This window comes from Rousettus aegyptiacus, unplaced genomic scaffold (genome assembly GCF_014176215.1).
Source record: "Rousettus aegyptiacus isolate mRouAeg1 unplaced genomic scaffold, mRouAeg1.p scaffold_m13_p_11, whole genome shotgun sequence".
NCBI lineage: Eukaryota > Metazoa > Chordata > Mammalia > Chiroptera > Pteropodidae > Rousettus > Rousettus aegyptiacus.
In genome coordinates, this window is record NW_023416286.1 from 56,032,942 (window position 1) to 56,060,167 (window position 27,226).

At 36.4% G+C, this 27,226-nt stretch overlaps 1 protein-coding gene across 4 annotated transcripts in view; it reads left to right on the plus strand.

Moving 5' to 3' along the window:
* Positions 1–14,317: 14,317 nt before the first annotated feature.
* Positions 14,318–27,226, plus strand: part of NALCN (sodium leak channel, non-selective) — a 272,813-nt gene continuing 259,904 nt past the window's right edge. For 3 of the 4 annotated variants that reach the window (XM_036228822.1, XM_016123175.2, XM_016123177.2), the window contains exon 1: positions 14,334–14,432. The gene's annotated coding sequence lies outside the window, so the exon portion shown is untranslated. Of the gene's footprint in view, positions 14,433–27,226 lie in introns of all 4 variants that reach the window. The other variant, XM_036228821.1, reaches the window with a different exon arrangement.

Below are 27,226 nucleotides of genomic sequence, written 5' to 3' on the forward strand. Positions count from 1 at the left end.
GCAGATTACCTTTGGAGTGAGTGAGGTTAAATAGATGAACCACAGCACATATTTATTAAAACATCTTTTATTGACTTGATATGGCTCCAAATGGCTTCATTTCCTCCCCCCTTCCCTTGAAGATACATTGTCTCATTTCTCTTTTTTCCATAGATACCTTCCATGAACAGAAGGGCTATGCAGTTCTAAGAAATCTGATTTAATATAAAATTCAATGACTTCAGAAAGTAATATAAATCTGACTTTAGCTTTTTAAATTATGTATTTTATTTTTAGCTCTAACAGGTGCATACGTTTTAATACCTGCAGAAATAATGTGATGTGAAATCGATGAACTTCCACAAGAAACCTCACTATCAAGGTACTGGACTTAAAGATACTGTATTACTTGCCAGGCTAAACTACAAACTACGATCCTTGGAAACACAGATTACAGTCATTACTTTCACTCATGCAACTGAACGAAGTTAAAAAAATATATACATGTCTCAAATTACATTTGTAATCAGTAATCTCAAGTGAGTCCTTAAGATTACCAGTAATCATGATGTTTCTTTCTCATCCAACCACTCCCCCACTCTCTTAGTTGACAATTTCACAACTTATTTTTTCTCAAACTTCCAATATGTCCTTTCTTATCCTTTCCCTTGCTGGATAAGTTTCCCTCTATTTCATTAAAATAAAAATAAAATCAATAAAAAGATGATTTCCACAATCTCATGCCACCAAACTACCCGCCTTCTTGCATTTAAGACCTTACGCTATACCTTCTTTTGTGTTAATAATACAAATGGATGGATGACTCATCACTGATTCTATGGCAGGTGATCCTTGCTTTGTATACTGGATCCCACTCCATCTTCCATCAGGGACATGCTCTCTTTATTCCATGTCATCCTTGTTTTATCAAGTTTTCCCTACCCACTAGATCAGTATAAAATGTACCGTTTCATTATTCATCTTAAAAAAATAATAATTGTCTTTGCCCCACTTCCTCCTTCAGTTCCCCCACCATTTCTCTTTTTTCAGTTTATAGCAAAATTCCTTGAAAAGTGTTGTCTGTACATAATGTCTGCATTCTCATTTCCCTGGCCTCTAAAATGATTGTGTGCCCAAGGCTCAGTCTTGGCCTCCTTCTCTTTTATGTTTACATATAGAAAAGAGACATCCTAAATGATTTCATCCCATCTTTCTTGCTTTTAAATACTATTTCTATATCGAAATCTACAAGATTTATAACTCTACCCCCTCTCAGTTCCCAAAAATGATTATCTATCTATCTATCTATCTATCTATCTATCTATCTATCATCTATCTACCTACCTACCTATTAACTATTTATCTAAAACAGATGCCTGTGCATATATAATACACAAAAGCCTACTTAGAGTCTTCTCTTTGATGTTTAATTGCATATGAAATGTTACCTGTCCAACACCAAGCTCTTGTTTCTCTACTTCATACCAATAAATGGTATGCTCCTCTTCATCTCAGTAAATGGTAAAGTTATTCTTCTGGAAACACAGGCTTCAAATTTCAGGGGTTGTTTTAGCTCCTCTTTTTCTCTCATAGGCCATATTCTATCAGTGATTCCTGTCACATCTTTCAAAAAATATTTAGAATCTGAGCTCATCTCACCTTCTCTACTACCATCACTCCAACCAAGCCAACATCGTCTCTTGCCTGAATTGAAGAAGACAGCTAATCAGATGTCCCTTTTTTGCTTTTATTTCTCTAATGTAAATTCTTAACAATTTAGACAGAACAAACCCTACAACATAATTAGATTATAGCACTCCTATGCTGAAAACATTTTCATTGCTTGAGGAAATATAAAAGCCAAAGTGTTTGAAAGGACCCACAAGCCCTTACATGATCTGCACCCCCACCCACTTACCTCCATGCTCACCTTGTTCCAGTCACATTGAGCTTTTTGTTCTTCCTCAACATTGCCAGTTGTACTCTTACTTCCAACCCTTTGCACCTTATGTACTCTCCATCTGCAATGTTCTTACTCCAAATGTCTTCCTCTTTTTAAAAGCATGTAAAGTTCTTTATTTCCTTTGAAAGAATAGAAAGCATATAAAACAAGACTGAAAATATCTTTATGGTTAATATGGTAGACAGGAACTATTTGTTTCATTTAAGATATTTATACTTCTAAATATCATTTGTATCCATTGGTTCATGAGACGTTTTCAACTGCTCATAATTGAAAGCCTAGTAAGAGGTGGTATTAACATTAATTTACAAAATTACATCAATAAACCAGATTCTTCTCTTTTTGCTTCACCTTCTTCAGGTTGTTGGCTTTGGTCTCAGACTTACTCCTTCAGATGACTACATCAAGTCCAAGTCTCAGCAATTCACGCAACTCACCGAGAATGACCTCAGGGAGTAAAGCATGTCTCTTATGTTCCTTTTTAAGAGTAAAAAAACAATCTTTATCAAAAGCTTTCAGCTTTTCTTTAATTTTCAATGTCCAGAAATAGGTCGTATGCCTATGTCTAAAGCAACTACAGGAGATGGAAATCAAATAAACATGGCCGTTAATAGGAGGTAGTGATCGGCCTTTGCCCTGAGCACACAGCCAAGAAAAGAGGGAACTAATTGGTCAGGCAACCAAGTGTCTGTTAGTATGTGTTTAGAAGGAATGTTTATAGAAGTGGCAAGAATCTTTGCTAGGAAATTTTGGTTAAGATTCACTCCAAAGCCTACAGATTTGTCAATATCAGATTATTTTTCTCCTATAGACAAATGCATTTCTTCAATTTTTTACTCGACAGTGATGAACAGGTATTTGTTGACTGCTGCCATTTACTAGTCCTGTCCTAAGTGCTGGGGACACAGAAATGAACAGAACAAGTCTTAACGCCTACACTAAAGTTGATATGCAATAAGTTGAAAACTTTTATGCCAAGTATTTCTCTCTGACAATCTTTATATATAACAGGATTAAAATCTCCCAGGAAATTTTTTCTGCAGAAACATTTCTTCATATCTCCCTCTCTAGTGTCTAATGGTTCAACTGATGATGGACAAGATCTAAATAAATTCCCTGTCAATCCTTCAACATTCTCCAGGGTGCATGTAAACCTCAGATAAGTGTATGGTTTTGGAAATAGTTTTTAGCTAAAGTATACCAATGTTAGAACCACTCAAGAGAAAAACAAATTATTCTTCTGTGCACTACATTAAACTTAGTAAAACAATAGCAACATATATGAATTCAGAAAGAATTAAATACTTCTAAAATACAGAAAGAATTTAGAAATATAGTTATGTATATGATACACTTACAAGACCAGATCTCTTTCCTAGGTAAAGTAATAACTAATTCGGATCTATAATGGGGGAAATCACAAAGCTGTTGATTATGTAGATATTTAAAATTCCTAATAATGACTTCTGCATAAAATGTACAAAACCTACATATGGAAAAATACATAAACTTCACACAAACTATCAAATTAGACATCCATGAAAAGAGAGAAGAGATATGCCATCTTTGTGGAAGGAATGACTGAATATTACAAAGAAAACTGCTACTCTAAATATAACTCAAATGTGTAATGAAATACCGCTCGAAATCTTAATTCGTTACATTTTTAGACAGCATAAAATTGTTCTGAAATTAATTTACAGAAGTATTTATAATACAGTTGAGAAAGTATAAAAAAGTGTTGTAATAATGAGAGTTAGCAAATGAACTTTTTCTTCCAACTATTTAAACACATTTTACAGGGAAAATACTTAAATAGAATAGATTTTGTGCAAGAGTAGACATTTACATCAAACCACAGAAACAACAGCTCAAAATCAGACCTTAATTCTAAATTCAAGAAATTTAAATGGTGATGATGGAATACCTGGTCAACTCTTTTTTAAAAATAAAACAAAGTAACCCAACTCTTCATTTGGTGTTTAACTTTACATAAATTCTAGAAGGAACAAAGATGTAGATATATTGATAGATGTTATAATAACTGCGTGAAAAATCACAAAGAGAAGGGCTGAGTTCATTGCACTTCTGATATATCACTAACAGAAGTAAAAATCATAAATCATATCAAACTGGGGAAATATTTACTTTATGAAAAAAATCATTGATAATTTCTAACTTAAGAGAAACTTTTACAAATTGCTAAGAAACTGCTGATTTCTCAATTAAGTAAGCAAATAATAGCAAAAGAAGTCATAAAAGTAGGAGAAACATAAAAGTGTAGTTTTAAAGTGCAAGCTCACTATTTGAACCAAGAAATGTAAAATTGTTTTGTACTGGTCTCAGCCTTCCAGTAACCATTGTGGCTGCACCAGCCCTTGTGGTTCTTATTGTGATTGCAATATCCTTCAGCAATAACCATCAGGAAACTGGAGAAGAGACAGATTTATAACTTATAAGACCTGGAAATTATACAGCACACCTCAGATCACAGAGTAAGGTCATGAGAAGACAGAGAGAGAGAGAGTGCATGAGGATGGAGTTCTACTTTTATTGGGCTTGAAGGCAGGGCTCACTCTTTATTGGTGAAAAATTGTAAGAGCAGGAATTTAAAACATGGGAAGTGAAAATAAACAAGTAACCCAAATGGTCAGTTATTAAAATCAACCACAATCTCTAAAACAAAGGAGACTCAGGGGGAAGAGGTGGCTGGCTCTTTATCTAGTGTAGTGGCTGACCATACTTTCATTGGTAATAAAGCTCTTTGAAGTAGAGGCCTCTTTGAAATGGAAGCCTCAGCAACCAAAACTTAAGTCAAGCACTAGCATTACCAAAAAAAGAAAAGAAAAAAAGTTAAGGCTTATACTACAAAAATAAAACAATGAGATATGGTTTTCCATCATCCGAATTGGAAAAGTATTTGAAGACAATAATGCGGACATGTGAACTGACACATTCTGGAAAGCAATCTGCACACAAGCCCTCCACATGTGATTGTGATGGCTGTGGCCTACACAGAGGCACATGGCTGAGTACATGAGTGGAGGCCAGAATCCAGACCTCACCTCATTTGCCCCAAGCCACGTATTGGGTCATTCCACAAAAAGGGCTGCCTTTTTCTTCACACGCGAGCTAGACTAGTTGTGGCTCCATCTAAATATGCGTAGATCATAACTTTTGCCACAGTCAGTGACTTATAGATAATCATTCTAAATTACCCTGGCATTAATCAGAGACACATAAACACAAGGGTGTTTATTTTAGTGACAGTTTTTGTATGGACACCAGACTCTACTTCTCTTTACACATTTCTGATTGAAGTTTTAACTTCCGGTGGCCCATCTAGATACCCAGATAAATCATGGGTTTCTCCTGACTTGCCCACAAAAGGATCTGCTGAATAAGTCATGGTAATATTAACATCACATCATATTCATAATTTAATTTATTCAACAATAATGGCATCAATATTCATAACATTATTTATTTAACAAATGAATGTTGCACATTTACCATATACAAGCTCTGCTTTCAGGCTGAGGATATAGTGGTGAGCATATATTTTAGATTTTGAAAAGTAAAAATCTGTGGGAGAAGGGTATGTCTTTTGAAAGAATATATTTTGTGTTGTTTATGCTTTCTTCTTCCAACGTAAGATACAATCTCTTCTCCAACCGACTTAGTTGATGAGATATATATAATTTTGTGAAAGTACTTATGTACCAAGATCAAAGCTTAGCAAAGAATTTGACATTAGTTCTGATTTAAATTTGCTATTTCCAAATTCCCATAATGACACAATTTTACTAAGTCATGTGCATTCCTATAATCAGTTATACTATTCTATTTCTAAGACTGCAGGATCCAAGACCGTAGATATTCTTTCATTCATTCAACAAACATTATTAAGTTTCCAGTATGTGCTAAGCACTGTTCTAGGTGCTGAGAATAGATTATGGGTAAACAGACAAAAATGTCTGCTCTCATGGAGCTTCTATTTCAAAAGTATAGACAATGAACAAGATAAATAAGTAAAATACAGAGAATAGTAGTATGTAAAAGAGCTATGGGTCTGTGGGGCCTGAATATGCCCAATCTAGTCTGATCTTGGAAGCTAAGCAGGGTCAGGCCTGGTTAATACTTGGATAGAAGACAACCTGGGAATACCAGGTGCTGTAGGTGTCAAAAAAAAAAAAAAAAAAGAACTATGGTAAGAAATATTTTGAAAAAATGGAAATAAGAAATTTGGATTAAGGGCATTGAAATTTTAGAGTAGACAGGGAAGGTTTCTGAACTGAAGGAGTGAGTGAGCCAGGTTCCTGAGGGGAAAGTACTTCAGACAGAGGTAAGAGCAAGTGCAAATGCCCTGAGGTAGAAGAATGACTGATAGTTCAAGGAACAACAAAGAGGTGAATGTGGCCATAGAGGAATTCCTGAAGTGTAGTAGGAGGAGAGGTCAGAGTGGTAACAAGGCCACATAGTGGCCACATCGTATAAAGCATGGTAAGTCAGAGAACCTTGAATTTCATCCTGAGTGTAATGGGACTAGTCCCTCAATGTTTTGAGGAGAGTGACATGATTAGATTTGTTTATTGCTTTTGCTGGCTGTGCTGAAAATAGACTACAGGGGTCAAGAGACTAGTTAGAAGACATAGAAGTAATCCTAGCAAAAGCTGGAAGAACTATGAGAGTAGGAAATCATAAAACTCTGGTTATAGTTTTCTTGCAAGTTTATTATAAACATTTTCAAATAGAAGAAAAATCGAAAGAACGATTCAGTATTTTCACATGCACCCAGAACCTTGATGCCACCATTAACAGTTTTCTTACTTGCTCTATCTTATGCCTACCAATCTAACCTTTCTCTATCTATCCATCAACACATCTGAGTGGTTAATGCATTTCAAAGTAAACTGCAAATATCCATACGTTTCTGCCTAAGTAAGTCAGCATGCATATCAGACTTTTCTCTTTGTTTTTTTTTTGTTTGTTTTTTGTTTTTGTTTGTTTGTTTTTTAGAGACAAAAGGGAGATTTATTAGAGAAGGAATAACACTCCACAGGCAGAGAAGTGGTCTCCTCTCAAAGCCAGAGGATGAGACCCCGAGTGTTCAAAGAAGAATTTGGTTTATATCTGATTTTTAGTTTCTATGAAAATTACAACTTAAGAACTTTATTTTCCTGTTTTCCTTTCGTGGTATGGGTGAATAGTTGTTAGCAATCTCAGCAGGACTCTTCTTTTGTTCTGTAGGTTCCTTGAGATCTGGCTATATGGCCGATCTTTTCTATGAAATTTGCATAAAATAGAGAACTTTTTAAAGTTATAAAAAATTCTCATCATGCCCCCAAAACTACCCTCATGGCCCCTTCCAATTAATTCTTCCTCTACCCCAGAATTAACAACTATTCTGATATTTTTCCACCACTATATTTCCTATTTTTGAAATCCATATTGATGAAACCATGCGGTATTAACTCTTGTGTATGTTTTCTTAATACATTTGTAAGTTTCATCTGTGTTGTATGTAATAGAAATTTATTCATTTTCATGCTTTTCCAATTCATTGGACTAGCCTAACTCAGAGAAATCTAATTCATTTTCCAAACAGATTTGGTTACCTAGGCTAGCCAGTACAAATGAGTCATCATGTTTAAAAAATTACACAAAATTACACTGTGCTTAAAAACACATAGTTGAATTCTGGAGAAGCTGTCATTAGTGAAATAAGTAGTGAAGGATTGGTAACACGATTAACTTGTGTCCTTTCAATGTCTTGTGCAACAAGGATTATCACAAAATTTATTAAAATCATGCCTATGTATTCTCCACCTGTGACCTGTTGATAATTATTTTCATAGATTTACCAGCTGTTTGTTTCCAAAGTTCTTGAAGGTATAGAATCTGGGTAATAGTAGGGCCTGTTATATGTATTGACTCACAAGCCTGGGAGTTCCCCAGGCGAAATTTAAACCTGGCCTGCTTACTCATAGGATAAGGGGAGACCAAAGAAAGAGACAGACCACTACAGATAGCAGGCGGCAGGTTTAAAAAGAGAGGAAACATACTTACAAGGCTTGTCTTAGGTGGATACGAGGTGAGTAGCTCTCAGCACTTGCCCACCAGAATCTTAAAAGTTTACAGAGGCCTCAAAGAGGTTCAGGCATGTACTCAGCCCAGATGTTTCCAACAACACATTACTCTCTCAAGGCTGCAACCTTGAATCTGGCTCCTATTGTGGGAGCTCCCACTGTACATCCCAAGGGCAGAGGAGGGGCAAGGAGCCTCTGATTGCCCGGGTCCAGCTTGCAGGTCAACTGGCAGTCACGTCCTCGCGACGACCTCTCCCAACAGTGTAAAAGGCCTTTTCTTCCTGTAGCATTCCACTGGCTCTACACAGTGAAGTACAATAAATTGACACACATTTGGCTGTGAATGGTAGAAAATTATACTTGAAATAAGCCAATACTTTTATTTAGAAGATGATTTCAACATTAAGAGACACTAAATATGTACAAAAGCACACATGCTTTTCTAATTTTCCACCAAACGGTATTCTGGGTGGACTATAAATGTTTCAATGAATTAATAAAGTCAAGAGCGTAGACCAAATGCCCTGATTTGATAGTCTGTGATGAATGACAATTTCAGGGATCTGTGAAGTAGCAAATTTAAGCTATAATATAGGGTAGCTTGAAAGTGCTCATAAGAAAATGACATTTTAAAATGTTTTCTGATGACTTCAAATGAACTTATTTTCCCTAAATGTAAAGACTTTGTTTCAGATGACTGCTGAGTACACCACCCCACATGATAATGACTATTAATCATCTCATTAGAAGTTTACTCTGAAGAAAAAGTTTTAATGTTTTTTTATCTAGACATGAAGTCGTTGCTAATAAATAGTCTTTTTTTCTTAGCTGTCCATTTGCTCTAGTTGTCTGTGCATCCATTTGAAGGCCATAACTTAAGATAACAATAAATATTTTTTGGTTTTGTCATTCACAGCACTAATAGATTGAAGAAGAAATATGATATGTTTATCTCAATGATGTACAAAAAGTATTTTTAAAAAACAGTCATTTAATGGTAATAAAAGAAAAGCTTAGTAAATTTGCAATAGAAATAACCTATCCAAAAAAATTACCAGTCAAGAAACCTATAGCAAATTTCATACAGAGTGTTAATCATTGGAAGCTATTCTTTGAGATCCAAAACACTCTGTGTCCAATATCTCCAACATGGCCAGCAGAGAGAGGCCAAAATAAATAAATAAATAAAATGTATAAGTTTGGAAAGAGAAAGAAAAACTGATTTACCAGAGATAAAATAATTACATATACAGAAAATGTAAAAAACCCACATTACATTTTTAGAATTTGCAGGACTAGAGTTTTACAAGGTTTCTGGACTCAGAAACAACTAATAAGAGAATGAAACTTAATAACTCTTTTATAATAGCACCCAAAATAGAAGCAAGGTCTGAGACAAGGATTCAGTGGCACAAGATTTGTTCAAGGGGTGCTTTCTGGAGAAAGGGGGTGAGGAGGGTAGCGGAAGAAAACAGGCAAAGGAGCCAAGGAAGGGTACAGGTCTCAGCTGGAGTCCAGCTTCAGCTGGGTCCTCGAGATGTATTATGCCAGATTTGGTTCAACTGCAGGCAGGAAAGCCAGCTGGCAAGTCCATTTATCATTGGTTTCAGACTGTCCCCTCCCCTGTGTGGGAGTGGGGTTATATCTTCCCAGGTGAGGCATCTCCTTTTCTGAAGAGGGCCATTTTCTGAAGAAGGGGACTGTTATAAAAAGTTAACACTAATCCTAACAGCAGCTGAGCAATGGATGCCTTGGCCTGGTAAAGATGCTTGATGACATCAACAGTATCAAACACTGTCCACCCCTTCTTCTCAGTGCTACTCAGATCTTTTTGTTTCTCACATTCAGTTTATTCTATCGAGGCACAGCTTCTCCAGGATTCTGGTTGGTCCCAATTTCTGGGAAATTTATGAGAAGAGTTAGTGAGATGAACAACGGTCCCCACTGCTACTGCTGGCCACAGGTTGATAAGTGATGCTCATCAGCCCTCTTCCCTATAACCAATTTTAGATCCCTCTTCCCCTCAGCACTTTTGAGTGGCTTGCCTTGATGAGTGTCCCATCCCATCAACCTTGAAAGGTCTCAGTCTTTGGTTATTATAAACTTTTAAAGATATTTTATACAATAAATTAGATCTTCAAGGTTAGTTTCCGAATTCAAATATTTACTTCTATTTGGTAAGAGCTTTTATTATTAGTCAACACATGTATCATTTTATTACTGACTGATTCTCTTGAAACATGAATTTGTTTTCAGAAATTTACCAGTTCCTTTGGGCAATCGGCTCAGCTGCTGCTCAGTACAATGAAACCTCTGTTTTGCTCCCAGCATAAGTGTTTAATTGGTATTATTTATTCTTGATTTCATAGTCTACCTTTTTTTTCTTCTAAAACCTAGTTTCCTCTGAAAATATAATCTAAAGCAGACAAAATGATGAGCTAAAATTTTTTGCAATTAACCTGTAAAGTATGCATAGTCGGAGGGCTACGCTTATTTCTACACCCTATGATTTTCCAAGTCTAGTTTGTGCTCTGGAATTCCTCCATCATTAGGCAGTTTATTTTTCCATAAGAGAAACCAATTGTATTTCTTGCCCCAATGTATTTCTGCCCATTTTAAGAGTCATAGCTTCTGTCTGTTTGAGGTGTGCACCATTTTTTCTTCTTTCATTTGCTGTTGAAGGATATGTTAAGCCTCTATCTATGACTGATTTGAATGCACATAGGAACTACTTGAAACATCAAATGGCCATATGACAACCTTGCAAAGACCTCAAATCTGACTCAACAGATGGTCTTTTATCACTTACTTGAACTCACACATTTTTTAGTGCTTCAGAAAACACAGCTACAACGTAAGTGCAGGGTCTACTGGGATTCTGCTCCAGGGTTCATATGATGATGGAGGTACATGGAACTTGTAGGAGAGGAAAGAGAGTGGGCAAATCCCATCTGGTCTATTAGAAAAGGAATGCTTATGAATAGGTACCAACTACTGGAACTGTGTTGTTCAAAGGGATGTCTGTTTCATTAAGGCAGAGTCTCCATAGTTGCATGTACTACTCTAGAGGTGCTTAATCGGAATCTCCATGGAAGATCACCCAAGTGATCCTTATTATGAAGAAAGTTTTGTAAACATTGCCTCAAGAAAAAGGCAAAATGGGAGTTTTCTTCCAAAACCTTGCAATACTTAAATGGCAAATCAATGTTTTGTGGTTGTTTGGAAAGCTGATACATGAGATGACGAGGACACCCCAAACATACTCAATATTATGCTTTCTACTGAGAAGTGTAGGAAACAAGCTATATTAAACCATCCCCAGGCCCTGCATCATCAAAATGCATCTATTCTGCACAGACTGAATTGTGTTCGTGCTAGTCTATGCTAGTGAGTTAGCAAGCAGTGGATGTTTTTTAAGTAGGTCTTCTGGACCTTTATTTTCCTTGTTGAAAGTATCTGTAACAGGGGAAATTCAGTCATACCCACATTTGGTGGCAAGTGACCCTGAAATCATACAATATTAGCAAATGTGTACAAATTCAAATCAATCTTAACAAGGGCCTTTAAAAAAATTGGAAAATCGTGAGTAGTTATCTCAGTGTAATCTACTGATAAATCTAATTTGACAGAATCATCCTGGAGACAAGCAAGTTCCTATATTCCTATAGAACAAACACATGGCAATCCCCCCATGGATTTAAATTTTTCTTTTTTAGCATTGTTATAGTTTTCTCAGCTACTCACTATGGTGTCAACTGAGATACTAATTTTAGGTGGAAATAAACAGTAGGGACAGATGAATTAATGAGAAACAAATATCCCATTTTCATCAAATTCTTACTAGCTTGCATTTCATAGTTACTTCCATTCCAAAGCACTTGCTGGACTATGAAAGCAATTTTCTCTGATTAATAGTTTATTGTCTTGGTTGTAGATTGGCCTGGCTTCATTCTCTGTATTATAAAATTCCTTGTATTTGACTGTTTCTCTCTGTTTCACAATACCCCTTCCCGAAGGTCATACTGTTAAATTCAGATTTATCTATATGGCCTCACTCCCTCAAATGCTTTCTGGAGCTGGGCATTGAAGTGGGTTGGGGGCAGGGGAAAATAGGAAGACTATATCTGTCTAAGAGAGGCACAGAACACCTCTAGCTGCTCTTTGCCATGCAGGAATACAAACCTGACTTGGCCAGATCTTATTTTTCATACTAAACTAAAAATCTCATGGTCTTCAAATGTTGATAACTGATTTTAATTTGTCAAAAAATATTTTGCAAGCCAAACAAAACATACCTCAGAATTCTAATAAACTCAATAGGGCAGCAATTCACTTTCAGTAGTTTATAGCAGTAAGCATAATTATAGAGCCCATTGGACCTGGAAAAGATGTTTATCCATCTTCCCTAATTTTACTGATAAGAAAATACTAGGATGATGAGCAGGTAGAAGGAATACTGCAATATTTGGGACATTAGTACCTGCTTTCTACAATTGTTGTCTACTCCCATATACAGTGAGTTCTGACAGATTCCAGGATGGGTGTACTGAGTTTCTCCACAGGTTCTTCATTGAAGTCCACAGATTTTCCACAACTTTCTCCATCATCTATGGTATTGTTTGGTTTGCAAGCATGAATTATAGGGGCGGTTCAACCACAGAGAGGAGTGTGGAATGCCCGATTGGTGAGGAATGGTGCTAAGGTTAATAAAATTGCTGCTATTATCACTCCATTCAAAAATGTTATAAATATCTTTGTCTTTAATTATTTCATGAATAGGATTTTCTAATTGATAATTCTAACTTGATGCATTCCAAAGAGTGATACACAGCTATGTGTTTTAAAGATACAAACTGAAATAAACTAGCAGTTAGATCAAACAAATAATAACAGTGACTAACAGTGATTAAATTGGTAAATAGTTTTTCTAAAAAAAAATTGTTTATAAATTTGTCATCGTTTAAATTATTTTCTATTTTGTGTTATTAGAATATTTCCATATGATTTCATCATTTGTTTAAATGTAGTTTTGTACATCATTGATCTTTCTGAAATCTTTGGAAATTTGAAAGTGATTATTCACATGTATTTCATGAAATGCCGATTATTTTTTTAATTTCCTTTAAAATATAAAAAAGTGTTAATATGGACAATAAAATGCTCTAATATTGGCCCAAAGTGATTGGATTATGAAAAGGATTTTTTAGACAGTAACTTAATTAAATACACATAACCAGAAAATACATCTTAAAAGAATGTGTGCGTGTAATCTTACTTCCACCCCTTGAGCTTTAACATTTTGTGATAGGGAGTTGTTCTTTCTTTAGGAGTTCTTATTTCTCTTTCAGAGGAAGCTTCATTCAGTTTCCTCTCTCCCTCTCTGTTTATGTACTTGTGCATGTATGATGTCTAAATCACTGTCAAGTGTTCCTTGGTAAGTTTAATATCTGACTACAAGGCAAAATGCCAGCCCCAGAGTAAATTTTCCAGGGAATGCAACTGAGAGGATAGATGTCCCCAGCTCACAGTGCTCAAGATTTCAAGATCTCCCTAAACCTGTCTTGCTAGGAGCCCCAGAAACATCAGATGCAGCTTCCTGTTAGGATATACCTGTAGTGCACGGAGGTAACTATCAATTTTAGAGTAGACATCCAACTTCATCCACATAACGAAAAATTTTAATTTTAAGGAAAAATGTTAAAGTGTTTAGAAGACTGTAAGTGTCACTGGCACATTCATGATGTAGCAATTTCATACTAAAGGGTGAAATCAGTCCACATCCTCGGATACTGTGTCCAGGAAGACGACCATCACTGCCCCTCCCCCAACACACACACACACACACACACACACACACACACACACACACACACACGCACAGGGGCCTTGTCACCTCTCTGGGTTGACCTTAGTCTTGCGTGTACCCGTTTCAAGTGCACACGGGCCGTGCTCAGAGTATGAGAGGAGCTGGCAGAGGAGAGCCCAGCTGTTGCTGTGAGACTGACTGCCAGTGGCAGCCAAGAGAGAAGGAACCTGCTAGCACGGACCCTCCTACTCCCCACCAACTGCAGGGCAACCTCCTCTGCAGTTTCCTCCCTTCAGCCCAAGGCAGCCCCCGAAACAAAGCCAATTCTGATTTTAACAACAACAAAAAAAAAGGCAAAAAGAAAAAAAGTCCCAGCACCCTAACAGCCTCTCTCGCAGGCCCCGCCACCCCGGTGGCAGCAGCGCACGCCAGCACGCCGAGCGCTGAGCCGCGGCACCGGCTGGGTGGCGCGCGCCGACGGAGCCGCGGGAGGTGAGGGGCCGCGTCCCCGCGCGATGGGCGCCGCGCCCTGCCCGCTGCCGCCGCCGTCGCCGCACCCGCGGCACCATGACCGCTCTGAGCGCTAGGGTTACAGGTTGGTCACGGCCGTCCCAGGCCTGGGTGCGCGCCAGTTACCCTCGCGGGGACTGGGCCCAGGAGGGCGGGTGGGGGCCGGGCACCAGGGCGGGAGGGGCGCCCTCCGCCCTTGGCGGGAAGGGGTCGCGGCAGCCAGCTCCCTGAGCGGGTGCGCCTTCCCGGGCTTCGGCAGCGCGCAGGTGGGCACTGGAAACCCGGGGCTGCCAGACCTCGGCCTGCCCTGCCAGGCATCAGGGGTCAGGTGGCTGGGAATGTGAGGGATGCATGGGCCACTCGGCGTCTCCAGGCGAACGCGGGTGTTGGGGGCCGACCAGCTCCAGCAGGTTTCAGAAAGGGCCGAGGGCCTTGTTCACCCCACCCCCATGCTCCTGTGAATGGCTTTGGGCTTTATATCCCTCCTTTGATTAATTGGCCTGGCCGAGCAGCTCTCATTAGGGTGGCCACCCTGCAAGCAGAACAGTGTCCTGCCAAAGCAACACCGTTTTGTCATTAAGCCCTTAAGAGACTAGTGTGGATCTCCAGGCTCGAATCTAAAGGTGGGCCCAGAACCTTGAGCAATGGGTTATCCCTCTCACTCGAATTTTCCACTTGCAGGATGGTTGATGACTCTGAACTCAAATCTTGATATATTCTTGAGATATCATAAGATAACTCTTCCAATTTCAGGCATAATTTTTCAGGGAATATATAATTAAGAATGTGTATTCATACACTCACAGATTCAGGCCTCTGAAGGTCGTAGTCTTTACCTTGTGTTTGTGTGGTCATCAGTAGGCCTGGATTTCCCTAGTGGCGAAATGGGAGGTTGGTGCCAGTGACTGCTAGGTATAAGAAGGCCAAGGCTGGAGGAGAAGACCTTTAATAGGGATCAGAAATTAACAGGTGGCTCTTTTTTAAAAAATTATGATTCATATTTTCATAACTACAAATGTGATTTGATTTGAAATTAAGTAGAAGAGGAGAGGGTGGACAGAGGAGGTCATCCCTGAAACACATATACAGCTGGAGTGTTTTATTTTGTTTTCAAAAATTAAGTTTCAATAGTTCTAAATAAAAATCATGGCTTCTCAAACCTTCACAATAAAACCTTATTTCCTAACTGGTCAGCTTTCATTCTGTGACCTTTCTATGTTGAATTTTTTGTTTTTCTGTAGTGTATTTCGAGTCTGCTATTGCTAAAAACAAGCAGAGTGAAGGAAAAAGCAGGCTTGGGTAACAAATTTTTAACTAAGCAGGCTCGTTGGACCTTCTTATGTGTTCATAGAAAACTTGACATCTTGGCAGAATAGATGTGCTCTGTAGAAGCTGAAGATAAGTTATGTCTTGTGAGCTGGTGGTAATACAGCTATAACTCTGGATATAATTTGAAAGATATTCAAAAGAGGAAAATGTTATACTTTTAAAAGAAAAAAAATCTACTCAAGATAGTATCATTTGCTTGTGGTTTAGAAAACTGAAGATTTAAGTAGCATTTTCTTCTTTGAGAACGGCATTTCTTTGAAATGTGTTCCGTTTGCTTCTCTTTTCTTTCCAAATATGTGTGTGCGCACGCATACCTGGTCGTGCGTGTATGTAATTATTTTATCGTTTATTAATGACAATTTCTGAATCTTCATGGCTATGTAAATTTATCTCAAGGGGAAAGGTCATATGTGGTTTTAGAGTTTGCGAAGAAAAAAAATCACACCCACCCACAGTATTATGTCCTAACTGTAAGCCAGGCTCCGGACCAGGAGCTGGGAATTCAGTGAGGAAAGAGGTAAACTCCAACCTTAAGAATCTGTCAGGAAAGACAAATCTGTAATCAAGTAGATAGGCAGTGAGACGTCCTATTTTCTAGTTTTGGTTTGGAAACTATATGACCTTGAATGTAAATAAATTATGACTTGCCCCTCAAAAATGGTATCAACATTTTAGAGTTTAATTATCATGATATATGGTTCTTACCTGCCTCAACCTATGCAAGAAGTTTGTACACCTTCAAAACTCTTTGTGTGCAAACATTTAAAATTTTTTAAATTATCCTTTGAATTTTAAAATAATCAGATGTGATAGAAATGACAGAAATTACGGAGAAAAGAGAATAAATACCCATAGTCTTAACAACCTAACACAAATGATTACAATATCTGTATTACTATGGATAATAGTAATTATCTTTTAAGACACATACTTTATGTAGTTGTAGTTATAATATTGCAAAATTTTTATACTGGTTTTTATACTTAATATTTATCATAAGCATTTTTCATGTTTCTATATATAGTTTTCTTGCTTAAAAATTATATATGGCTATTTATAAGACCATACCCCATGAATATAGCCTAACTTATATAGCTATACCTTTGTCGTTGGATATTTGCTGTTTTCAGTTTTTTGTTATTATAAATAATGTTCTGATAGATAGACTATATGGGGTTATTTCTATTGGATGTTATTTTCTTCATAATAAATTGCAAATGGATATTTCTGGAAAAATCGATTATTAAATTATTACAGATAGATACTATATATAAATTATTATGCATATGTAATTATATTATGCATATATATTCAAGTTAGTTAAGAAAAGATTATAATTATGAATAAGAAGCTTTATATGCTTTCTGAGGTAAATCTTCTTTCTATTTAGTATTTGTGGATCCCTTCCCTCTTACAGGAATAAAAGAAGATAAAATAATAGCTTGGACTTAAGAGCTTTGCACTATATAAAGACTTGACCTTTAACTAATTCATCTGAAATCCAGATGATAAAATATACTTCTTAGAGTAAAACCAAAGTAAGAATGCTGTAAAAGTAGTAAACTAAAAAAAAAAAAAAAAGAGTAAGTAAAAGCAAGGTCTTTTAGGAAAAAGGAATTTTGAGCTCCAGAATATAATAATGCTTTTTGTTTTTTTGTTCAGACTTCGAGTAAATGATCAAAGAAAATTATATAGTGAAAAACTTATATCCCACAAATATAAGGAGAAAGAGACTGTTCACTCCTAGGCTATAGACTCCAAGGCATTTCTCATAGATTCAGTACAGATGGAACTGGGCTAATGGAAGTGATGGGCAAAACTAAGATTCAGTTCACAATTCCCTTTCTAAGAGAGTTGTACAAAAAATAATGAACAGAACTCCTGATAGAACTGCTTAATTTTGAAGTGGTGAAGGTAAAGTTGTATCATTCTGTAAGAACAGAATTACTTGACTTCTGAAGCAATACCTTCATGAACCCCGGGGCAAGCACAACCACACCAAATGAAATATTCTTAGATGATGGGGATAAGTTCTCATGTCCAGAAATGGGGAGGAGTTGGGCCTCTGGAGAGGGAGCCCAGGAGAATTAGAAGATGAATGGTCAGAACACTGCAGTCAAGGGAATCACTTATGTGGAGATCAAGAGTGAGACTTATCTTCAATTATGCAAAGGAAAGAGATGAAAAGAGGACTTTGTTTGGGGCAAGGATGATGTGTATGGAAGAAAGCCAAAAAATACACAAATAAATGCTCTTCCTTACAGGGAGATCAGAGCGAATGGAATACAAGCCATGTTCTAAGTGGAATACAATCATTATTTTCTTTGAGATTAAAAAAAAAAACCAAACAAACAAATATGCAGATGAAGATGAGTTATCATAGACCAGGAAAAATTAATAAAAAGTAGCCAACATCAAGATATAGCTTGATGAATACTTTGAATTTGAAAAATTTTTAAAGGAAAATATCCCGTTGGAATTCTGGTCAAGTTTCAAAAAAATTTCACTTATCCCCAAAGGGGATACACCTTCTCCAAAATGAAATATCAGCAAGCAGAAAAATTATATTCTAAAATGTGCAATTCTGAAAAATACTGGGAGACAATTCTCTTACAATACTAATATGGGTCAAAAAGGGAATATAAAAAAGATGAAGAAATACATATTATACAGATGCTACTAAAAAAAAGTTGAGGTAGAAATATGTAAATATCAGAACAATGATTCAAAAGTAACTAAATGAGAAAAAAAAAGTAAAGTAATAAACGTTACTATCTTTAGTAAAATTATAATTATGTCTCCTGTATATATTAATTAGCATAGCATTATAATATGTATAGCTGAAAGTATTCTTGTGTTTATTTATTTTGGGAGACATGGCCCATAGATGCAGTGTTTCCTCAAAGGGTCCTAATCCTTAAATGATATTAACCAATAGCTATTTATAGAATGTATCAACATGCCAAGAAATAAGAGTGAGGTCAAGAAGGAGAAAAATAAGAATGGGGGCCAGGAAAGGAAGATGTTGGAGAAATTGGGGATGAAATTCTAAGTATGAGTAACTGAATCAGACTACAGTAATGGAAATGGAGAGGCAGATGATAGAGATTTATCAATATAACAAATGCTAACAGATTTTGGTGACCAGACCAAAAGAATGAAAGGGAGGGATGAGTAAAAATAAATCCAGGATGTCAAGCTTGAGTGATAGTGGATATTTTAATTCTTATTTTGTTCTGCTCTAAATCTTCTGCTTTATTATTTTTAAAAAATCTGTTTTTTTTTGTTTTTTTTTTTTATGAAATCCATAGGCGATCTGCTTCACATATTACTTCTGGAGTAGAGAAAGGATTTTTTTTTTTAATAACTTCTTATTACTAAAAAGTACAAATTATGGAAATTTGTATCAGACAAGATACAAATCTGTGATGGCTGAAAAAACTATTAAATATATGTTACAAAATTTGCCTGAGGATAAAAAAAAAAAAAAGAATCCTAGGTAATGTAAAACTGGGATGGGAATCTTTCGAGCATGAAACCTCGCTTAACTCTTCCTCCCTAGAGCTAAGGTACAGAGATTAAGATAAATGTTGTAAATAAGGGACTTAAATTTCCAGATATAGAGCTTGCTGGATTGAAATGTCTTTTCTTAAATGATTCCTTCCATTTACCTCAATTCTACCTATGTCAATACTTATGGAGAACAAAAGATATTAAACTCTGGAGAGCATCGAAATGACTTTCTACTTTTTATTAAATAACAAATTAAAGCATTTTTAAAATTGACGTAGCCGAACTAAGTGATTTGTTTTCATTTTCTTCCTTTTAAGAAATGAATAGCTATTTTAAAGGTATATTCTAAACTAGAAAACTATGGTAGGAAAATCAGAGAAAAACCAAATTTCTTAGTAATCTCATAAGACGAAAACTTATCCTTGTATATAAAATATTCTTGTATATAAAATACATTCCATATAGTTATTTTTTGAGAAAATTTTTGAAGTTTTCTGAGGAAACCTAAGAATAGAATATACTATATATACATATAACTATAAATCAAAAATTATGTCTCATATTTCTCTTTTGCCTGTGTTGTTTATAACTAGTTTAATTTCCCCCTTCCCTCCCCTCCCCCAAATCAATCTTGACTATGAATAGTAAACTCTGTAGGTATTAAAATGCTCTTCTCAGCATCTAGACCAGTGATCCCATCACCAGTTGGGACCACTGCTGGGAGTGCCGGGAGTGTATAAAATCACCTGAGGGCTGTTTCTTAAAATACCGTTTTCCATACTTTACCTCAGAATCTCAGAAGTTTCTGATTTAGTATATCTGAGGTGAAGGATGCCCAGTGCTGCAAATGTTTAAAACCTCCCTGGATGATTTACATGTTACTTATCTTTGGAAACTACTATTTTAAATTATTCAACCTTCTTTGTCCAAACTCTGTGGATTCATATTACAAAGTTAAACAATAACAAAAAAATCGGTGACTCCTTTCAATTTTCCATACTATTTTAAGTACAATGTGAAAAAATTTTGAAAACTACTATGTTAAACCATCCACCTTTTTTGTCCAACCTTTGTAGATTCATTACAAGATTAAGCAACCACGATAACAATAGATAATCTCTTTTTGTTTTTGTTTTTTGTTTTTTGGTTTTTTTTTTGGTAATAAAATGCATATCACTGAATCGTTAAATGATAAAAGCCATCGAAGAGTCTGCCACTACCTGGAAGATGGGAAAACCTTTTAAGGACTACTCTGAGTTTGGTAAACTTGACCTTCTTACAAAATCATGTGATCAACCCATGGTGTTTTTTAACTCTGACATTCTTTTTTAAAATTTTCTTACACCTATGCTGTACCCAGAATAATTCACAAAATTATAAATACATATCATTTTTAAACTTGTAGTGAAAGACAAAGACTTGTTAAATGGATTGACTGATCTTCTCAGTAAAGGTTGGGGAGAGGTTGCTCAGCCTACATGTGCAAGCTGATCACCTTAATTTGTAATTAATACTACAGTGATTTAGGTGACACAAATACAACTTCATTCTCTCTCTTACTCCTGGGCTGTTTTAGTTTGGCATGCAGGGTGCAACAACAAATAGGTGCTGGGCCATCATAGTCTATTCTGAATTCCTTTACTAAATCTAATAATTTCTAAAGGCCAAGGAAAATTCAATTTTCGCAGTTAAAAAAGGAAACAATAGAATCCTTGGTGAAGTAATGATACCGTTTTAAGGTATTTGTAGAAAGAATCAGAAAAAAATAATCTATTTTTTTTGGATTTAGTAAGTAGACTCAATATAAAAAGTAGAGAACCATTTTCTGTTTTTGATCAGTGTGTTAACAAAAGAAAAAGAGAAAAAGAAGAGCCTGTGTTTGGAGATGGTCCTTTGAAATGTTTGGCATCTTTTGTTCGGTAGCCAATCTTGGGTGGCCCTTACAGTCCTGCTGAGAACAGACTATGGGTGTAACACACTGTTTTTGGAGGACTACATCCTGATTTAGTAAGGGCCAAGACAAAGACACGTAAGCTCCCAGATGAAAAGTGTATTTGGAGGGAGAGAGGCAGAGATAAGCGAGAGATTGATGCTGTGATCCCAGGGGTCGAAATTGTTGCAATATCCTTGTTCTCTTGCTAACGTGATCTGCTCCGCATTGTAACTGGGGCAGACCTAGAACTCAGGCAGCAGAAATCAAAGCAGCAGTCTGCTTTTCCTCCAAGCAGAAGCCTGATTAGAGGGAAGGATGCATGTAGTCCGTGAAAGTTCATGAGCAAAGGGGATCGATGAGAGGTTTGCTTGAGAGACCCTGAAAGGCCTGGCATTGTAATTCTAAAGGTAGCCATACTATAATTTCAGTGTGTAGACTGGGAGAGGCAAGAATTGGAGACTCCTTGTGTCTGATCTCTGGGAAGGAAGGTGCTGTTCACAAAGCTGTGGAAAGGTCAGATTGAAAATGTGGACGGTTGAACATCACAGAGGTAAAGGTCAGAAAGTGACCTCAGGAAGGGCACTTACGTTCTCTAAACCTCAGTTTTATCTGTAAAATAGGAGTAACAGAACACCTGCTTCAGTGGGTTATGGCAAGAAGTAAATGAGATAATCCACCCAAAACTCTCAGCCTCATATATCATAAACTTTCAGTAACTGTTACTGTTAGACATGATTTGTTTAAGCTTAAAATTAATTATTTTAATATTTTACTTGTTTTAAAGAAATTACAAGTGAAAGAGTTATTTCAAAATATTTAAATTTTACAAAAGTTCTTGAAATTAAAAAATAAGAATCAAATTCTCTGTGTGCTCTCTCCTTCCCTCCCCTACTTCTGTTCTCCCAACACAACAGGCTCCCTGGTTCTTAACTTACTTCCCGCTCATGTGGATCTAGGCACATGTGCCTCATATTTTTAATCTGTACAGTGGGGATAATAATAAAAACTTGTTCAGAGAGGTATTAGGGCCTTGCAATAGTGCCTGGCACAGAGCCAGCTTTCAATAAATTTTCTCATCTTTCACATGAAAAGAAAGACTCTCTCTCTCTCTCTCTTTCTCTCTCTCTCTCTCTATATATATATGTGTATATATATATATATTTAAGTTTGATTCTCTTCTAAATTTATGTGTACTCATTTATGGACCATTATCTTACCCGAAGAATTGATAAAATACATAAAATTAGAAGCGACTTCAAAAGTGTGTTAAATTTTACCACTAGAAGTCTTTTGGAATAGAATCTGTTGCAAACTGCTTGACAGTCCAGAAGTTCTTTCTGCACACTCCACAATACGTAGTCATTTGTTCTGAGAATATCCAGAAAGGAGCTTACCACCTCTCTGATAGCCCAACACATAATTGGGAACTTTTAGATAAAACAGTTCTTTTTGTTCCATAAAGAGCTACTGCTTACTAATGTCCACTGGTAACTTCATTTAGTGTGGATCTTCCTTGCTGGAAGAACAAACATTACAAAATGAAATTACACCCTTGACTGTGTTCTGAACTTTGGATTTTGACTATGACAGGTCTTCTCTTAATGATTTCTTTCTGCTCTAGTACATTCTCTGCAGAAAAACAAATTCTTTGACCCATATATCATAAGTGGGATCTGTTTTCTAGTTTTCACATTCTCAGCATATTTAATCAAGAATTTATGAGACTAAAACTAACTCTAGAAAACTACGAAATCTGTCATTTTTAGGAAATTAAGACAACTTCTTACCGTGTGATACAGGATTATCGCATGGGAGTTAAATGCTTTTATTTCATCTTTTTTCAAAATTCAGAGTAAAGATAATAAAAGCATAAAAGAATATTTTTAGGATTCAATCTAAATGAAAAGGCTGGATGAATGAATAATGACTTAAAAAACCTGAAAGTGATATTTAAGTAGATTTGATGAGAAGTTTGATGATTTCTTGCTAGAAAAAAGTAGACGCATTTTCATAAATGTGTGGCTGGGAAAACCATAAAATGAATCATATAGTAAAAATGGATTCAATTTTAAAAGTTGAGAAATGTCTCTACTATTTCACAAACAATAATTGATGCCAAGAGAGTTTATAATCATGAGGTTGGATGATAAGAATATGTTGAAAAAGTAGTTTTCTTTTCTTTTTATAATACAATAAAATTTTAATTTAATAGCTCTATAAACTACTTATCTTGATTCATATCCTGTCTCATCTCTATGCCTAAGTTTTCTCATCTGTGAAATGGTTCTAGTAAGACTTAAATGACAATGTATGTCACACTTAGAACAGGCCTGGCACGTGAGAAGCCCTATAAACATTTTTGTTGAAAGGAGTTTGTTTTTACATGGCAGTCAACAGAATTTGGGAGGATATCGGTTGATGAGCTCACTATTTTACCCTGGGAATTCCTCATCTTCTAGAGCATTTCATTATGTTTTTGTGGGTTTTTTGGTAGGGGGGTGTGTGTGTGTGTGTGTGTGTGTGTGTGTGTGTGTGTGTGTGTGTGTTTGAGGATTGTTTTCCTTTTTATAAAGTGGTCGGACTAGAGACTACTGTTCATTTTTACACCAAACTCTGTCTTTAACACTTTCCCTTAATTGGTGGTATTGATTAAGATCAAAGGCAATCACTGAGTCCCACTACCCAGGAGACACAGGGGTTGCAGGAGTTCAGGTGTGCTTGGAGGCTGTGAGAGGTATGCTCATGAGAGGGAGTGCAGAGTACCGGCAGAGCACAGGACATGGTTCTCAGTATCCTTAGGAGGGAATGAAGATGATCTGAACTTGAAGAATGAGGGAGCTTTCAGCCATTCAGGATGGAGTGAGAGCTTTTGTTTTTCTTCAGATGAAGGACTGGAAGTGGAATGGGTTGTATGATAGTTCTGTCCTTAATTTTTTAAGTATCCTCTCATACTGTTTTCCATAGTGGCTGTACCATTTTACTCATAAAGGCCTCAGAGTTTGTGCACATAAGTGGCCAGAAGAATAGCTGTTGATTTTGATGTGTTGCCAATGATTAAAAATAAATCAGAGATTTATGTCTTCTTTTTTTGAGGGGGGAATAAAATAAATGTTGTGAATCTACTAGAGTAGTATGTTTCTCTTGGTTACACATTTATTCCCAAACATTAAGTCTTTCAGTTCTAACAAACAAATCATACACACAGACAAAAACTCTTCATGAGTTTAATTAGGGAATAGAAAGGACTAATGTGGGATGGGCAGCAGCAATAAAGAGGACACAGCTGGAATAAAGGAGCTGAGGTAGTTGGGAAAGGGTGGAAGGAAGAGAGTCGTTAATGGTATGTTTAGCCAATTCAAGCATGTGGGTATGAGTATGAAAGGAAGTGTAAGTACAATTCAGTGGGATTCAGTGTCCTTGAAACATCAGGTTAAATAAAGCAAGAAGTCCTTAAGCTCCACAAATGCCTTTGCTGTTCCACGCTGTATACCCAGCACATGTTACAGTACCTGATACCATAGTGTATGCATAATATTTTCTTTGTGAATGAATGAATGAATGAATGAATGAGAAACAAGAAGATAAGCTGAGGTTTTCTGAGTTACAAGAGAGACCATATCAGTGTATTGGGAAGATTAATTTCTAACTTAAAGAATAGGAAATATTGAAAAGGTTGACATGTGTAGCAGTTCAGACCTGAGGTCCCATGGCCTAGCAAGAGCTCTGGGAATAAAGTGAAAAGGGCCTTGCATATCAATGGAATGAGGAAAGTAAAAAAAAAAATCACCAGTGAAAAGAGAATCTGCGCAGTCTTCTGCACATGCAGGGATTTTCATATGGGTTCTGAAAAGCTCAGGGTAGTAGAATCTGGGACTTGAGACTGGTATCAAGTTGTCCTGTTGATTTTTAAGTGATGATGTTTTGGGTATGGCCTCTATCTAATGGAGAGGCAGCATAGATACATAACTTAGTAATCGTAGCTGGACACTAACCGATGGTGATGGAAACTGTAAGAACAGATGCTCATGTAAGGGGTTGAGTATAGAGCACGGATATATGGGACAGCAGGTAAAAGACATGCTGTAAATCATAATTTAGAAGACAGAAGTTTCAAAATTGTTTAATGCAAACCCAAGAAGGTATGGAGAAGAAATGACCTATAGTTGCAATACCTCACAGTTAAAGACAACTGAATTTATTAACTTTAACTTGGTCAGTAGAGAGCTGGAATGACCTAAGAAGAGTATATGCCAATATAAGTAAAATATAACTATCCTAGATTACGAAACTGGATTTTAACCATTTCAAAGAGCAATGAACCAGTTTCTTTCCTGCCAGAGTTGCCATTAGCTGCTTCCTAGTAAAAGATTTATCAATGAACATATTGTAACTATGCAGCCTCCTCTCACTATTGAACTATTTAAATACCAACTACTTTCACTAAGTGTGAAAAGCTACTGGAACCATGCTTTTCAATTAGTGCAATGCCTTATGAAGGACACTTCTGTAAACAGAAAAAAATATTAGGTTATAAATACATAATAGTGATAAGGCTAAGGTACATGGAAGCAATTTCCTGTCAAAATAATAAGCTTACCTAGGATACTTAAATATCCCTGCTGGTCTTTATCAGAGGAATAATAGATTTGCTGCATTCAGTCATATTGAGTCAATATAAATGTGTAAAACAATATTTATGTAAAGGAAAATTATAACAATCAACTGACTCAAATTAATTTTGGACTATTTATATGTTTGTAACGAACTTATTTTGCTACTTGCATGCCTTACATAATATTTAATATTATTAAATCAGTCAAATTTTCAGTGATTCAGGAGCTAGTTGTTAAGTTTTAACATATGTGTGGATTAAACAGGTTCCATCGGAGTTTAGACAGAGTTTTCTTCAGCTGTTGATTTGGTGGCACTTTTGTAGTAGGTCAAAGGAGGGTGAAAGTGGATGACAACTAATGTCACTTGTTACAGTTGCACTGTTTTTGTAGGCCAAATAATAGTCAACATGGAGAGTTTTAAAAAATAAGTTCTGGATGTCTAATTCTCTAGATAAACAAATCCGTAGTCAGACGTTGGTTTTGCCTCAGATAGGATATTTACAATAAAAGGTGCATGGAATTAATATGCGAAAGCATTATGTTTATACATTAAAAATTTTTCAGCCTGTAACTTATGGTCAGGCCTTAAGAACAATAAATATGGCTATATATAATTTTCCACTGGTTCAGTGAAAAAGGTATTATGGCTAGTGGGTAGGTCTATAAAATTTTCTTGTATCCTTTTTAAACAACATTGTGAAACCACTCTTTATTTTCTTCTTTGCACTGTCTAATCTTGAAGGATTTCTAAAAGATTCTGTATCCAGTTTTGGGTACATAAGAGACTGTCATTCAAGAAACATCCTGTATTGAGGCCACCAGATGTTTTCCCCCACAGTAAATCAGAGAACAAGCACAATTTGAATATTCTGCATATATTTACATATCGATGTCAAGAGTCCCTAACTTCAATTATGTAAAATAAAATTAATTAGTGCAGCCTACTGCCAAGCACATATTCAAATCCAATATTCAGAGCAAGACAGCCTGGAAATACCTAGCACATTTTAAAGCAAATTAGTTTGATTTCTTCTGGGAATAGGAGGGTTGGGCAGATGTATCCACCTAGATGCATCAAGGAGAACATAGATGCAGAGGAAGGTGCTCAAAGAGGGAATCAGGTTAAAGCTCATTTGTCCTGAGTTTCTGTATTCTTTCCCAGTGAAAATTGCAATTGCACAGATTGACATGTACTGTGAACACATTCTTTTCATCTAGTGCTCCATCCAGGACGGAGTGGCACTCTTTGTTCTTGGTTAGGGTTCTTTCTCTAGCTCCAAGGAGCAGCAGATAGGAGAGCCAGTGCACCTTCCTGGTGTTAAAACTATTGCGTTTCCCAAATTATGCTTGTTCTCTGATTTACTGTCTTGGCATCTCGTGGCTGTGCACTGCCTGGAGGACCTAATCTATCCTTTACCTACCTTTAGAAATTTTACTCATCAGTCCTTGACATCAGCATGGTCCACTATAAACACCTTAGGTTTCATAGTC